This window comes from Vanessa atalanta, chromosome 1 (genome assembly GCF_905147765.1).
Source record: "Vanessa atalanta chromosome 1, ilVanAtal1.2, whole genome shotgun sequence".
In the NCBI taxonomy this organism is placed as follows: Eukaryota; Metazoa; Arthropoda; class Insecta; order Lepidoptera; family Nymphalidae; genus Vanessa; species Vanessa atalanta.
Genome location: NC_061871.1, coordinates 14,334,482 through 14,350,917, shown reverse-complemented (window position 1 = coordinate 14,350,917; position 16,436 = coordinate 14,334,482). Strand labels below are relative to the sequence as shown.

General features: G+C 31.7%; 1 protein-coding gene across 4 annotated transcripts in view; it reads left to right on the top strand.

Annotated features, from left to right (window-relative positions):
• The window catches only part of LOC125075388, a 127,397-nt gene that overhangs the window by 2,287 nt on the left and 108,674 nt on the right, over nucleotides 1-16,436 (top strand). For all 4 annotated transcript variants that reach the window (XM_047687287.1, XM_047687162.1, XM_047687207.1 and 1 more), the window contains exon 2: nucleotides 13,841-13,877. The gene's annotated coding sequence lies outside the window, so the exon portion shown is untranslated. The remainder of the gene's footprint in view (nucleotides 1-13,840; nucleotides 13,878-16,436) is intronic.

Genomic DNA, 16,436 nt, shown 5'->3' with positions numbered 1-16,436 from the left:
ATTATTTTATAATCTAAATTGTAATTGAAAGTATTAACTAACAAAAATAATTATGGTTACATTCTTTAATTATTACAAATAGAATTTATAATAAATACTAACAAGATTGAAATTACTGTTTTCATATTTATAATAATAAATAGAACAATAGCTTAAAAATTGGGAATTGAGTCTATATCACAGAGCTAAAAGGCTCTACCCGGTCTGGTAGTACTGCTTGCTTTTACACTTAGAAGAAAAACATACACAAATGATTTGCCCAATAATTGACAGTTATTTAGTCACGTACGTGTAATGTATCTTTTTAACTGCCATTCAACTTTTTAGGCATTTTTTTTCAAGCCATTCATATAATTGATTTATATAATTATTATTATTATGGAACGATGAACGATGAAGAATAAACGAATATTGACATTTTATCTACTGACGATTTCGTTAAACAAAAGCGGGGTTAGAAATCCTTTCGATAAATATTGAACGCATTTTGCCGAAGCCCGCCGTATCTCCATAATCAGAGACCACGCGAACGCAGTTGCGGGCCGTTTGTAATACAAGCCTAGGCTATATTCAGATAATTCTATCGGTTACACAAGTAAATACGAAAATACTTGTAATACCACTAAGGGCTATTACGTGAAACTATCTGGTTACAAACTCGGATGCAATGCAATGGTTTGCGGCGCAGGCGCACCACTATTGAGGCGAAACTGTCAATGATACCAGAGCACGTAACACAGATGTTGTTATGAAATTGATAAATTACGTAATATGTTTATGTATAGGGTAATTATTGAAGTTCCGTTTTAAAACTAGAAAACTCAACTGGAGGTCATTGAACCTCGTTTTGAGTTATTATACTTTTAGCACTCACTTATGTGTAATTACGCAAGATGATTAGAAAATCTAACATAAGCAACTATCGCTCTGTTTATATGTTCGTATATGTGTTATTTGTGACATTTATACGTAAAACTGAACTCATAGTATCGTGTTGTAATGAAAATATTAACAATTTATTATGAACATAAAAAAAAAAAAATTGAAGTTCAAGCAAACGATAATTCTTATACAATATCTTTCCGTCTGCTTAGTTACATTTGATATGAAAACTATTGAATAGTTTACAGAGGGATTTATTACTTTTATACTTTAGTCTTAAATGTAACTTATTTCAGTATCACCTCAACGATGACATTAAATTTGAAGTTAACCGACAAGAAACTCAGTAGTTACTCTTTTCCCGGCAATTAATTCCATAAGTGTGTAAATATAACCAATTATTTAACCTGCATGAAAATCAACGATTTCTATCATCGATATTTTCCTTCCGATCTATCAAATAAATCGTTGCAGGAAGGGTACGGAGTCGAGCATATAGCAATACAGTATAATCTGTAATATAATTGTTTTAATGATGAACAGAGGAAACAAATCATTGTTCTTTAAATGGAGTCTACGGAATGAAATATTGACCCCTTAAGGTATGTGCGTTTTCTTTAAATTAATCATTTCGGTACTAATAGTGATGAGTGGAGCACAGGTCAGCGAACTTATGTCGCAAGTCTAATTATTATAGAAGATTATTATAACGATTGTTTGAACTTTATATGCGTAAAAGGTAACAAAAAAATAAATAAATTATGGAGTTTCTGAAATTGTGATTAATATGAAAATTATTATTATTTATAAAAAGTAATATATTAATAACAATTACTGTAAAAATTAATTTCAAACTAGAATATTATCTGTAAACGTTATAAATGCCACGAGATATAAGTATAATCGTTTTAAACAGATTCAATTTAATTCATCGTCATCTAAAAATAAAACATCTATTTTGTTTTTTGACAGCCGAAATGTCATTGTCTCATTCAAAATGGCGCCATCAACGTCTAGTATAAAATGGATATGATTATACCTGTTTGAGATTAATAAACTTCGACAGCTTTTGACCAATTAACAGGAAATTTTAGTGGGCTATCCACTTTTTGTAAATCGTAACTAGATTGCGCTGCAGCACGTCAAGTAATATCGTCTATGCTATTCAATCGCTCGACAATTATTCACATAAATTTGACCACAGATAATATTTATGCGCAAATCTTTCCGTAAAACAGATTAAAAATAAAATAAAAAAGAGGAATCGTAAACACATTAGCTGATTTATGTCTTGAACAATGTTTTTTATACTATAATTATAACATTCAAAAATATGTCTTATATAAATAAGTTAAAGTTTCACTTTTATTGTTAATTACTTAAAGTTGTCATCGCAATAGTCTGCCAGAGCGCGTTGCGCAAACATGCGAACTATAGCTAATCGTTGAGACAGAGCGTGTGACGGAGCTCCACGTATACTGGGAATGGTGTGCTACACACTCTGCTTTATTAGAACGAGTGTTATCTAAACGATTTATCGTTTAACTTATTTACATATATACATATTTTATGTTAAAAAATACTATTTTGTTCTAACTCAGCAAGCTTGATCATCTAGTTTAGTATTATCTCTGTTTAAACAATTACATTAACAACAAAATCGCAAACAACATTGTTGTTAATATAGATACGTATGGTATATATTTATCATATGATTTTTAAATACTCTTAATTATTTTATAAATCTTTATATACAAACCTTATGAACGTGTATATGTAGCTGAAGTCCTCCTAAGTGGTTGAATTTTTATGCAATTTTTATGTGCATTTCAGTGGTTCCCTGGATGGTTTAGATTGGGATGTATATAAATGCTTTTTTCACCTGGACGAAGTCGGAACTGATATCCCGAGTAACTAGCTAGTTACTTTATATAAATTCTATATCCTTGGTTTGAATATAAATAACAGAATAAAAATGTTGACCTTTTTTATTCAATTAAAAAAGCCGCATCAACCGCAAAGACCGCAACAACACTATTGGTTGCTTATTTTGAACCTAAACAATGACTGGTAAATCACAATTGAGCGAAACTAGGGTCGCTTATCACGAAATAAAAAAAAAGATTTACTACGATCCGGTCGAGTGGGTAACAAACCGTGTGAACGTGGAATCTCTTCGCCTGATACATGATCCGTCTTCCTCCTTAGATGCCTATCTCGATGCTCACAGATAAAGCAAAGTCGGAAATATAGAGTTCCAGCCTCGTCAACTTTGTATAAATATTTTTATTTTCATGTCAAATGACATCAAAAGAGCTATAACTACCCGTTTCTCAACTACTTAAAAGCCACAGGGTATTATTTGTTACCGTTAATACCTTATCAATGGTTACATAATATTTACTTGGTGGTAGGGCTTTGTGGAAGCCCGTCTGTATTGTTGTGTTCTGGCTAGAAGGGTGAGTGAGCCAGTGTAATCACAGGCACAAGGGACATAACATCTTAGTTCCCGAGGTTGGTGGCGCATAGGTGGTCTAAGGAATGGTTAATATTTCTTACAGCGCCTTTGTCTATGGGCGGTGGTGACCACTTACCATCAGGTGGCCCATATGCTCGTCCGCCAACCAATGCAAAAAATTTTTTTGAAAACACACATGCCGGTTTAGGTCGCAATCATCTCAAATATGACTAAATATTACAAAAAGAAACATTTATTTTTATTTTATTAGGACATCAACAATAACAAGTAATTATTTAAAAAGTCTGCTACAGGTTGTGTATCCGCCCGCGGATAGTTACAAAATCAACATGTAAAAATATATTATTTACCTATTTAAGGTAATTCGATTTACTTATATAAGTAAATATATCAAAAAATTATTAGAATTAACATTTGATATGATAAACATATATTCTACATTATATCTATGTAAGACTGATCTCATAGGTTTAACTCGTTATCAAACTAAAATTGTGCAACATACAACGAACAGTTTACGTCGAGTTTCATTTAAGCTGAAGTAACAGTTGCAACAAAAATATATAAATAATCGTTTATATATTTGTTCTCTGTGCGTTTCTCAACTCTTGATCCGATCGTGATGAAAATTCGATGGGTATGTCTACGCTGTGTCATCTTCAGTAATGGCCGTAAAAGACAAGGAAATTCTTTGTCTGTGTTTCTCTGAAACTTCTACTCAACCCGTTTAACCTACCTTAGGAAACCTCTCGTATCGAGCACGAGATGAACTGTAAACGTACATTAATGAAAACTTGTTTCATAACAACGGATTTAAACCCACTATCTTTGCTTAAGATTTACGCGTGTCACTTGTTCATATTGGTTCTAAACGACGGTATTTTTTTAAAATAATTTTCATAAATAAATGTTTAACATTTATGGCAACATTAAACGACATTGTTCGTGACATGTATAATATTTTATGTATTGTACTATATTAGTATAATATATTTGATGGTTTATTGATTGATTGGTTGATATACATACATAATATTTCGATTTTCAATAAACATCTGTTTTCCTGTTTGTCTTTTAAATATTTTAGTATCAATTTACTTGATCATGTTTTTGCTATTTAAATGAATATATTAATTTCCTTGCATACAATTATTCCCACTTGTGATTGCGATCACAAGCATTTTTATCAGTGATGGTATAGTCAAATCGCATGGGAGAATATGTATCCAAAATTTCATCCTTTATACATTAGTTTATTGATGATTAGTTGTCGCGCGTGACTTCGTTCAACTATTAAGGGTTGTTCTTCGGCTGTTAGGTATAAAAAGCCTATGTCCTTCATTGGGGTTCAAAGCTGCTTCATACTAATATACTGGTTTGGCCGTGAAAGAGCAACAGACAGGCAGAGTTTATTTAGCATTTATAATATCAATATAGATGTTTTCCGTGACGGTCGAGTAATTAAAAAAAAATGAACAAGTAAAACTCACAAACCAAATTCGAATCCAATATCGTCTGGTAATATGCGTGTCTTGTGTGTCATCTCGGTGAATTATATTGTAGTCTGTTGTAATAATATGGGCAATTAATGTCAAAAATATGAGTGTCACGTTCGATGTCGACACCGTGCTATCGCCGTGTCAATTAGTTTTATATGTGTTGTAATTACTACCAACAAATATGTTATTTTAAAAATACGGGCTAATTTAGATGAACGTAAGGAGATGACAACATTTTAACTCAATTTAATATTATTTATTGATTTATACCTTTTGTTAATATAATAAAATATTAATTTACGTAAGCAGGATACAGTACAGTATAAAAGGATTAAGATGATATAAAGTTACCGCGGGAATGTAGATCCACCAAGACATAAAACTGAGCAGTTACTATAGGTACATAGTATATTAATAAAATATCTAATAAAAAGCCTTTTCATTCCATGCATAAATCTAAAGTTATAAAGTTTTTTTTTTTTAAGTCATAAAAATTTATTTTTTAATATTGAATTTAAAAATATGAAAATGTTTAAATATAAGTATAAAAAATAAATTTGATTTCATAGGTAAGGTGTTTCTTCTTGGAAATTTTTGTGTTTGAATGGACCCCTCTCAGGAGAGGGCCTCCTCCAGGGTTTCTTTCAAAGTTTCAGGTACATAGTATAAGCTATTATTAATTACATTTTGAATAAAAGTCGAGACTGCTTAGTAGTTAAAGCTGGTGAACATTAAGGTGTGATTGTGAGTTTTAACCCGGGAAAGCAAATCGTATTCTCGGCGACAGTAATTCTACCACATTTTAACCAACAATCTGCATCGGAACAGCGTGGTGGAAGAGGCTAGAAACCTCTTCAAGAGTCTTATCCCAGCGGGACATTTACAAGTGATAAAAATGTAATCAGATTCATAACGATTACATAGAGTCACGCAAGGAGACGACTAGTTCACACGTTACTAAGCGATTTGTCAAACGTTATTTGACTAACTATTGCGTTTCAGACAAGGTCTTCTTCGAATTACGACGCTGTCATTATTTCAATATCATTTATATTAATCCTTGTCTTGATTTTGCTCTGGTTTTAATATGTAGTAACTTATCTGCCTCGTTAGCTGAATGGTTAGCTTATATAGCTGTATATTTCTAGAAACCGGGTTTATATTCCGAGTCATAAAAATACCTAAATAGTTAAAAAAAATAATCGCAGTAGTAACCCGTCAGAAAATTGGCAGTGTTGCTCTCATAGAAGGTGCGAAAAAATTATGCTGACATCAGATTGCCTTCGAACTAAGCGCGCTAAATATATCGATTTATTATTGAATTATCAATAATATTGTAAATTAATAAGGGGAATGGATGTATTATTAAAGTAGTGATAAATTTATAAGCATATTATAGGTCAGCGGTAATCAGGCGAATAGCAAGGTACTACCTCTAACACAATTGAGCAATTATAATATGTTGATATTGGTAATACCTTTGACAGTTATATAATAGTTAACATACAGTTACTCTTTAAAAGATAACTCTTTTAGTTCAGCTCCGTCTGATAATAAAATACTAGTATAACTTTATTGTAATAAAAAATGGTGATATTTAATAATATATATATATATATATATATATATATATATATATATATATTCTATAAAATTCGCTTAGGAAATAATTAATATCAATTTTCAATCTTTTGTCTGTTTTGACAGACGAAGACACGAGGCCAGGTGTGTGAACTCCCAACAATGCAATACATACATAACATTTTCTTTTCTAACAATACATAATACAAAAACTGTAATTATTATTTTTAAAGTACAAACAGACATATATTTAATAACAAGTCGTTTCAAATCAATACACTTTTTAAAGAACAAGGGAACAAATCTCAATATTGAAGGAAATATGTTCTATTGTTATTTATATATTATATTATTATATATTTATAGTATTAGGTACATATATTCGTGTATTTTATTTTTATTGTGACCGTATAACTTATATGTTTTATATTTTTGTGTACTGTAGTGTAGATTGTATTTTTACCAAATCCAAATATATGAGCGAATTTACAGTTCCACCGATTGGTCCCTCCAATGGTTTAAAAGTGAGTTGCGAGATTTCATCCACTCATGCTAATTGTTAGAAGGTTAAACCTTGTAATAAGTTCAAGAACATTCTGTAGTTATACAAAAATACCAGCCAACCGTTCCGTAAAACTTGCTCCTACTTAAAGTTCTTTTTCAGCGGATATTGTCGTTATAAAATAAACCTGTGTTCCAACAGTTTTCATTCCAGTAGGTACCAGGCATCACAAGCAATTTTATTGTATAAGATAGTCGAATGCATTAATAATCTTTTAACATATCAGTCAATTAATTTAACGATATCAGTTCATAACAAGCGTTTCGTTCAATAAATGTTTGATGCAATATAAGTTTACCGTTAAAACAGTTACAACAGTTAAAAACAATAACAGCATGAATGACAATGGGCTTAAATATCGCACCGAGTGTTATTCCGATACGCTAATAAAATAAGAAATTTCAATAGCATTTTCGTTTTTGTATCCGAAGTATAATGGTATCGCGTGCGCGGGCGCAACTTGCGTAAGGTGCAGGCTTCGTCGTTTGGTGCAAGTTACGAACGATTAAACATTAAGGAAAATTATATATTTTAAAGAGATTCAGTTTTATGTTGATCTAATTTTAATAATATGATATATTTTGTTGAGAAAAATATCTTCTATATCTAATTGCTAATTGAGTTTCACTTTCGTCTGTAATGACTCTTGATGGATTTAATTATATATAATAAATATTTATTTATATAATTACGTGATTGGATATTATATAATCAGCTGATAAATGCAAGTAAATAACGTGGGAAATTAATAATTCCCCCGTTTTCCTAGGTTACCGACACTTCGAGAAAATTCACTTTGATTAATTATTTATCAAACGCTATAAAAATACCTAGAATTCTCTGATACATTATGAAATGTCAAAGTCAAAGTCAAAAATCTTTATTCAATATAGAAGTGTTTACACTTGCTTATTGATTGTCAAATCTACCACCGGTTCGGAATTTAGCACCTCGGACCTGAGAAGAACCGGCGAAAGAAACTCAGAAAACTAACGAAAAAACAAACGAAAGCATTTCGCTTGTAACTCACACAACTATGGAAGCAAATATTCTCCCACGAATATAAAATGACCACGTCACCTTGGCCAGTTGCGATCGCCTTCTTCTTTAACAAAGTTTTGAAACCCCGATACAATGGTGATTGACTTCAAGGTACCGGCTGTAACATGTTTTATAACCTTGACTTAGCGCTAGAACAAAGAGTTTTAGGTAAACATTATGTATTCATATTAATAGGTAATTTAACGGATTTTTAGCCATTAGTGAAAATTTATGAAATATGTATATATTTTTTTACACTAGTAATTTGGTAGGGCTTTGTGCAAGGCCGTCTGCGTAGAATACGTAAAATGTAGGTAGAATAATGGTTAGGTACTACGTCTGCGTATATTCACTTGGATGGATGGATTAGTCAGTTAGTCACAAAGGACATAGGCAAGATGGGACATTGGTCCCAATTTGGATGGTTAATATCTCTCACAGCGCCAATATCTATGGGCAGTAGTGACCTGTTATCTTATCAATGACTTTAAAAAGATGATTTGATTTCTTTTGATGGAAAATATTGACTCTTCTTGTTATTTTTTGTCTTTGGTAGAAACTGTTATATACATATATATAAATTATTGTTTAAAATTACGTTTTAAAAATTCTTGTAAGAATATTACCGTAAATAATATATATATGTATAAAAGAGACGACAAATCCTAAACGACCGTATATCTTTTAGGCATAGGCATATAAATATTCCGAGGCGTGTAAGCTTTGCCAAATTTCAGCCTCATGGCTGCTATATAGGTAATCTTATGTCAACATAAAGTCCCAGTGTTTTTATTATCCTCCCGGCTTCGCACCCGAGACCTCGAGATCTTTAACCTTACAAAATATACTCAATGAGCATTATAATTAGACATCAGCTGTCTATGCACGCATCATTAAAGCGAATTCTCTACAGTTAACTTAAAATAAAATCCCATAAATATCTGACATATCAATGTTACGGTATTTACTTATGTAAAAATATATCAAAATGATATATTCCAAAACCCATTTATATCGTTCGTTATCTGCTTACAATTAATTCCCTACATCGTGCATTCGTTCTAGAGATCATTAGAGCTCCCTAGACCGAGTTCCTCATTACTAGAGCTGCTATTTGTCAATGACGTACAGTCAGCAACAGCACAGCTTACATTTTAAAATATTCTCATAACTTTTTTGCCATTAGTATATTATCCGATTATTGTTATGTCAGTGTTGAAACTATTATACTATAATATTATTTTTTTATTATTTTTTTAAAACGTATTGTTAAGGCTTTTTTTTTAATAGCAAAGGTCATTCATAGTATTATGTCTGTATGTGTTTCTATCACACTGAAAACTCGCGTTTTATATATATTTAATATTACATATATTTAGGACTCTTTTGATCTCCAGTAAAAAAAAGTTACAAAGTTATACATAATACACGAACAAGTCGATACAACGCAACGGCTTTTTACGAATATATTCTTTAAAATAGTATATATACTATTTTGAAAGACAACTATGTCTATAATCAACTGTTGCATCAAAGTAAAATAAATTTGAATTTATTAATCAATACAAACCCCCCATCACCATGGTCTGTGGTCCACGAGCAAGGACAATGTCTCCAATTACCTCAAGTTTCGTCACCGCCCACGCTCGTCCCGACTCATCCGATAAAGTACTATCTGATAACAGGACATTAGCTTCGCAGACAGATTGCCGGAAAATGTTGCTTTACGGTTCAAGATTTAAGCTAAGACTTACCATTCATTACTTTATCTTTAAAATCTAGAATCTTATTAGAAACTTGCTGAAGGAATGTTTGCTATTCAACTCAATTGGATACTCAGAGTTTTATTGACAATAATTTAATTCACGATACTTTTTGCTTATACTTAAAACATATGAGATAGTTTTTTTGTCTATTAAGTAACAGGTGATTTAACGGGTAATCCGTATATTAAAACTCGATTGACCGATTCGTGCTTTCCTTGCGAATACGCAGACAAGTTTACAATTTTTATTTGATATATAAATTAAATGGGAAGTCGAATTTTTGGGATATTAACGGTACTTGCAATATATTATTTCGTGAATTCAAATATTTATAGGCTATTCCAAAATTTCAAGAGGAACAAAACATTTCACATCGAATTGATCGAGAGCTCGAATAATCTATGATATTCATTATTTCCAAAAAAAATGCGTTTTTAACGTCGATGAAGCTGTTATCGGAACTTTGTAAGTAAAATTAAAATGAATAAAAGTAGTTAAGTGGTACAGTGTTGTATTATAAGTAAAGATATATAATAATCAAGACGTGTTAGTAGTGCACACTATAATATAATATGAAGCCATTAGAAAATCTTGTGGCATACGTAAATGTAAGGTTTCTTCATCTTAATTCCCTTTTCGATTGGACTAGACTATACTTAAGGATATAATGCGAATAAATAAAGCTACTCCTAAATTTGTGTGTGTGCTTGTGTCAATTCTTTTGCGGAATAAGATAAATAGAAATGATGACGTGTTTGCGAAGCGACAGCTTTTTGTCCGTCAACATTGTCAATAATAGAAACCTGTTTAATTATCGTGTTCACTTTCACTGGAGAAAGGTCGTTTGGTCCGTCCGTGTGTATTGGACATTGGTTGCATAACCAGGGTCCGACGAAGCCTGCGAATTGACCTTAGATTATTAAGAGATAAATTCTTTGGTTTTTTTTTTACTTTTAACTGTTCACGATTTTTTCTTTTTGATTATTATTAATAAATTTCCTACGTAAGTTTATTTCATATATCTCAATGGCTTTTTAAAATGGAATATGAATAAATATTTCTAAATTATGATAATATTATTTATTTATTTGAAATGTAGTTATATAAATATGGAAATTGTGTGTATTATAAATCTTAAGCATCATAAATGGTTGTTAATACGTACAATAAGATGTGGGTGGCTCTGATTCCTTAAATGCAGTTAAATCTAGTTAAGGAGTCGAGTCATACAATTTAATTGTATTTATTGTGTTGCAATAAATATTTAACAATGTGGAATTTAAAAATTATTATTTATGAGTTTTTTTTAAATACATATATAAATATTTTAAATGTGATAAAGCGAATAGCAAGCTTTATAACAAGTGAAAGCATAATGCTTCAAAAAACAGAAGTACACTGTCATCGTCGATCTTTATATCTCGTTACATAATAAAAGTATTCTCACACGGCGGACACTATATTGATTGAAAGGCATTGTGTATAACAATATTCTGTGGCTTTTGTTAGAGTTGATGGCTTCGGTGACGCGGGTACGATTACATCTATAAACATTTATAAATAAGGAACATTGTTGATCAGTGTGATAAAAAGGTACTCAAAAACTTAAGATATAAAAATCAAAAATCAAAGTAACAATCTGGAAATATCCCTCTAATGGCTTCCTCCCCTTGAGAAGGCTTGGAGTTTATTGCGCGCTGTCGACTTCGTAAGGGTAAAATTCATACATAGTTACCCCTCCAATAAACCTTCCTTGAAGTTAAAACTCTCAAAAATCCTTTTTTAAACGAAAGAAGAAATTATGCTAGATTCAACGGACGTACAGCTTCGGAGATGTCGTGATGAGTGGTATTTCGCATAAATATATAGGTAACCTTATTCATTTTCTGAACTTCTGACGCGTAAGAAAAATTTCACGGTAAGACATAAAACCATAACAAACAAACAAACTCGCTTTCGCATTTATAATAGAAAGGCCCCAAATTATCACTAAAAACATAGTGTCTCTTGCGATATGAAAAACTAAAATATATCTACCTATGTTCCCGTGCATTTTTCTGGAATTAAAAGTAACTTGTGCTATTCTAGACTATAATCTATATCTTTGCCCAATTTCATTCAGATTCGTTCAGCCGTTCTAGCGCGATTGAGTAACATCGATCCACCCAAAGTTTCGCTAAGTTATTTAATATTAGTAAGAAAAATCGAAAAAACACTTCATTGTTTTATGTACTTCATATTCCCAAGCATTTTTATTAAACACGATTGTGATTGCGAGTTCAAGAGATTAACATGCTTTCTTATGTTGTAACGATAACGATTAAATTGTTTTGGTGTGAAGGGTTTCCTTAAGTGGTATTGATGTTATTGTACTTGCATTTGAACGTTCTATCGAAAACCTAGCCGCTGGTGAACGGCGTAACAGTTAAATACCATGCGAGTATATTTTATGGGATCTTTTTGTTCGATATGCTAAATATACTACATCGATTAGAAGACTATTAAGTCCCATTTTTTTACTTGAACGATGTAAAGTATCGTTTATATTATGATTTAGATTTAAGACACATACTGAGTTTTTTTTACTGGAAATAATCTTTGCCGCGTTTTTAAGTTTGAAAGGTGAAGGTTAGGATAAAGCTGTGGGTTCAGCGCGTGGTGTCTCTTGTTGTTGCCGAATTGACGGAAAATATTAAAAATAATAATAATCGTTCGACATCTCTCCGAGATGGCAAGGAAAAAAAATGAAAAAGACACAAAACGCACAGGGAATAAGCGCTGCTGACAACCTCGTTGAATAAAAATTCCGATTTCATTGCAAACGAGTTACTGCCCGCGGCTTCGCTCGCTTTTTAGGGGTTAGTCTTAGAGTTCAAGTTTTTCCTAGCGATTATTAAATTTGTCAACGTAGGTTGACTGTAATAGAGCAACAGAAAGACAGAGTTACTTTCGCATTATAATATTAGTATTTTAATTTTTAATTATAATATATTTAATTTTTCTCTATGTCTCCAAAGGTTTAGCCTTTCAATTGTAAACAATAATTATTTAAAATAATAAAGTAAAAAATGGTACTTTTGTCTTATAATACTCAATATTTATTTTAAAAAGGTTTCATATTAAAAGAGATTATGTAAAGTTATTTAAAAAATAGATTCGATCATTTATATACACAGTATTGATACAACAGACTAAAATTGATAATGGTTAATATAAGACAAATGAAATTAGGCTGTTCATAGCTGGATCAGGCTGTAAATCAAGATAATCGTAGTTGTAGTTGACAGAACCGTGTTTTATAGCTCGAATCCCGCAATAAAACTGTGTCCGACAGTGTAACATCGCTCTAATGGTTCTGGAATGTTGTCCCATTTCCTATGCATTCGCGTTTTGTGATAACACGCGTTGCGTTTGTAATCGGATGTGTTCGAACATGAATACATTCTTGTTTACGTTTTAAATGCTTTCTTGTACCCTATTTACCGAGCCGAGTAGTCCCAGTGGTAAGATTAACCTTTTCTTAAAAACAAGAGGAGGCTCAGTTTATTTACAATTAATAAAATATATATATGTCCTATTTTGTAGACGATGACGTAATTGGCAACCAATAAGCATTCAGTATTTAGTCAGATTAGTAAATCTGACTTTTAAAGAAACGTTTTAGAAACTGGAGATAAAAGTACGGTCCGTCGCGGCTTATTTCGGTATTTTAGTATACATAGTATTTTACTGTTTAATCTCAAAAATCGACCCTGAAATTCATAAATGGATTATTAAAATAAATAGGATAATTGTTAAAGCTATACGTTGTTCGAGTCAGTCAGACAGATATTATATTATTTACGTTTGTTTTTGTATGTATCTATGTATGTATGTATTGAATGTCGTTCGTACATCGTCCACCCGATTGAGTTTTGTACATTTGTTGTTAGTTCGTGAAGATTGACATAGTATCAATACATGTTGCGCACGCGTCGCTACGGATAATTATGTCGCGATAATTTTAATTATATTCATGTTTTGATTGCAGGTGCAATATAGCTGGTGGGAAGTGATTGGAATTTCTTGTAAGTGTTAAAAATATATTTATATAAATAGTTATAGTATAGCATTTTATACTTGTCATGATCTTATCCTTTTCTGTCCTTATATAATTTTATATGAATTTAATTTCATTTTACTTTTTCTCTTTAACCTAAAATAACACCTAAATACCTTTGTCGTGTTGAAATCAACACGCTAATTCACTCTAGGGGATTAATTCTAACGAACAAATTGTCACTTAAATTTATCGCATTCGAATAGTGACGCAATCGTTGCCTTTTAGCCGCTTTTCTATACTAATAACACAAAGATTTTGTGGTTCAAATAAAGTAAGTTTGGAATAGAATCAGAAATGTATCATAACCTTTATTAAAAAGTTTTTAAGACTAAATTAGTCAATAAATCTTATTATTCATTAAAATAGTACTTAAAAAAAAAGCCTGGATTGAGGCTCGAGATCTAATAGAGGACTGATTGAACACTAATTGTGAATAACGGCATTGTCAATCTGTTTATTTGAAAAGAGCAACTACGCGAGTTTCTTGCCTGATTTCCGAAACGGTGGTTGTGTTCACGATATTGACGATTCAAAAAAGGTTCACTGTGAACTTTACTTAAATAAATAATAATATAAAGTAGTAGATTTGATTCTATTCAACTGAGAATTATTTTTGCGAAGAAAAGTCAAGGTTGGATTTGGATAAAACTAGGACCGTATCGGAATCGTTATAACTGATAAGAATTACTCCCCAGGCATCTCCACTGCGAGTATTCGTTAATTTATATATAAAATAAATATATTTAAATAAATCTCTATTAGTTACTTTATTAAAAGTGTTATATATACTATAGAGCCGTGTGAATTATAGTTAAACTTAACGCTTTAGCTTTTAAGCGGAGGTAAACCCACCACGCTGTTCCATTGAGATTTAACGGATAATCACGGAAGATATTCATCTTACACATACAGAACCAAGTGTTCCATAATCTGGGTATAACTATAATACACTATAAGAATAACGCTCGTGTGAAACTATGTCAATGATTATACAGATCATCGCCTGATTGATGGATGCTGTGATCGCTTTTTACTCGTCTCTGGTCCAGATAGCTGGCACACTGGCATAAAATATATTATAAGCATAAACTCGTTTCGTATAAATTTCCTTATTACCAATAGCCGGCAATTGCATCTGCTGTTCACATTCCGTTGATATTAAACGATATTTGATAGAGATCGTGGCAAAAAAATGAGACCGCTGAAGTAATTTAGAGTAGTCGTGTTTTTTAATTCTTATGATAAAAAAAATGTTTGTTTCACTATTTTATCGAAGTCGCGTAACAACCAGTTATCATATATATCAAAATTATAGCCATTATGAAGTTTGCAATATCTAACTCGCGAATACAAAGTGCATTTAAATAATAATAATAGCATTTAAAGTTTTACCGTTAACGAGATATTTTCTCTTAGCGAGTATCCGAGAGATTTATCATCGTAACGTTTAGATGCATCTATCGAAAACGAGTACTGCTCATTATCAGTTCTACAATGTTGTACTTTATTTTGAATCGATCGGTAGTTAGTATGAAAAGGCAGCTTACACGCAAAGCAATTACGAGAGACTTGGGTAATTTATTTATTTTACAAAATTTTAAGGTAAGGTAAGATTAAAGCTATAAAAGTCTGTAAAGTCCTAATACTGGGCAAAGAGCTCATCCATACAGTTTCACTGCCATTTTGTGTTATCGAAGAGGTATAGGTATACCTATATATTGATGCAAAGGTTTCCTATGATGATTTTGACGACCTCCGTGGTCGAGTAGTGTGTACACCGGTTTTCATGGGTACGCCACTCCGAGGTCCCGGGTTCGATTTCCGGCCGAGTCGATGTAGAAAAAATTCATTAGTTTTCTATGTTGTCTTGGGTCCGGGTGTTTGTGGTACCGTCGTTACTTCTGATTTCCATAACACAAGTGCTTTAGCTACTTACATTGGGATCAGTGTAATGTATGTGATGTTGTCCAATATTTATTTATTTATTTATATGCCTTCACTGAATACGACTCATTTGAGCCAGCGATGTTTTTGTTAAAATTTATCTATTCTATTTAATGTTCTATAAATCTTAATGTAAATTACTTAATCATTAATTTAAGATTAAAATTAACATAATAATAATTATTGATAACAAAATAAACATTATTAACCCTTTGAACGCTTCACAATTTGTCATGAAAAAAATCATATGACAGGGAACTGTTTTGATTGATCTTGGCGAGAAAATTGATTTTATAATGCGTCTTCAGAGTTTGTAACTAATATCGTAATATACTTTGAGCAGGAGTTTTTGTAACGATACAATATGTTTGTAGGCGTCCTTAGTTCGTACAGATGATAGTAATTCGCCGGCGACGGAATCGTCGCACGTACCTATTCCGGTCTTGACTCTCGATACCAGATATAGGCTGATGTTCCCACGAAACCCTAGCATTGGTTATTTAACGTCACTAAATGCTTCTGCGTGATTCTATTTCAAACGCGGCTTATTTCAAATACATAACTCGAATAGTCGCTAATA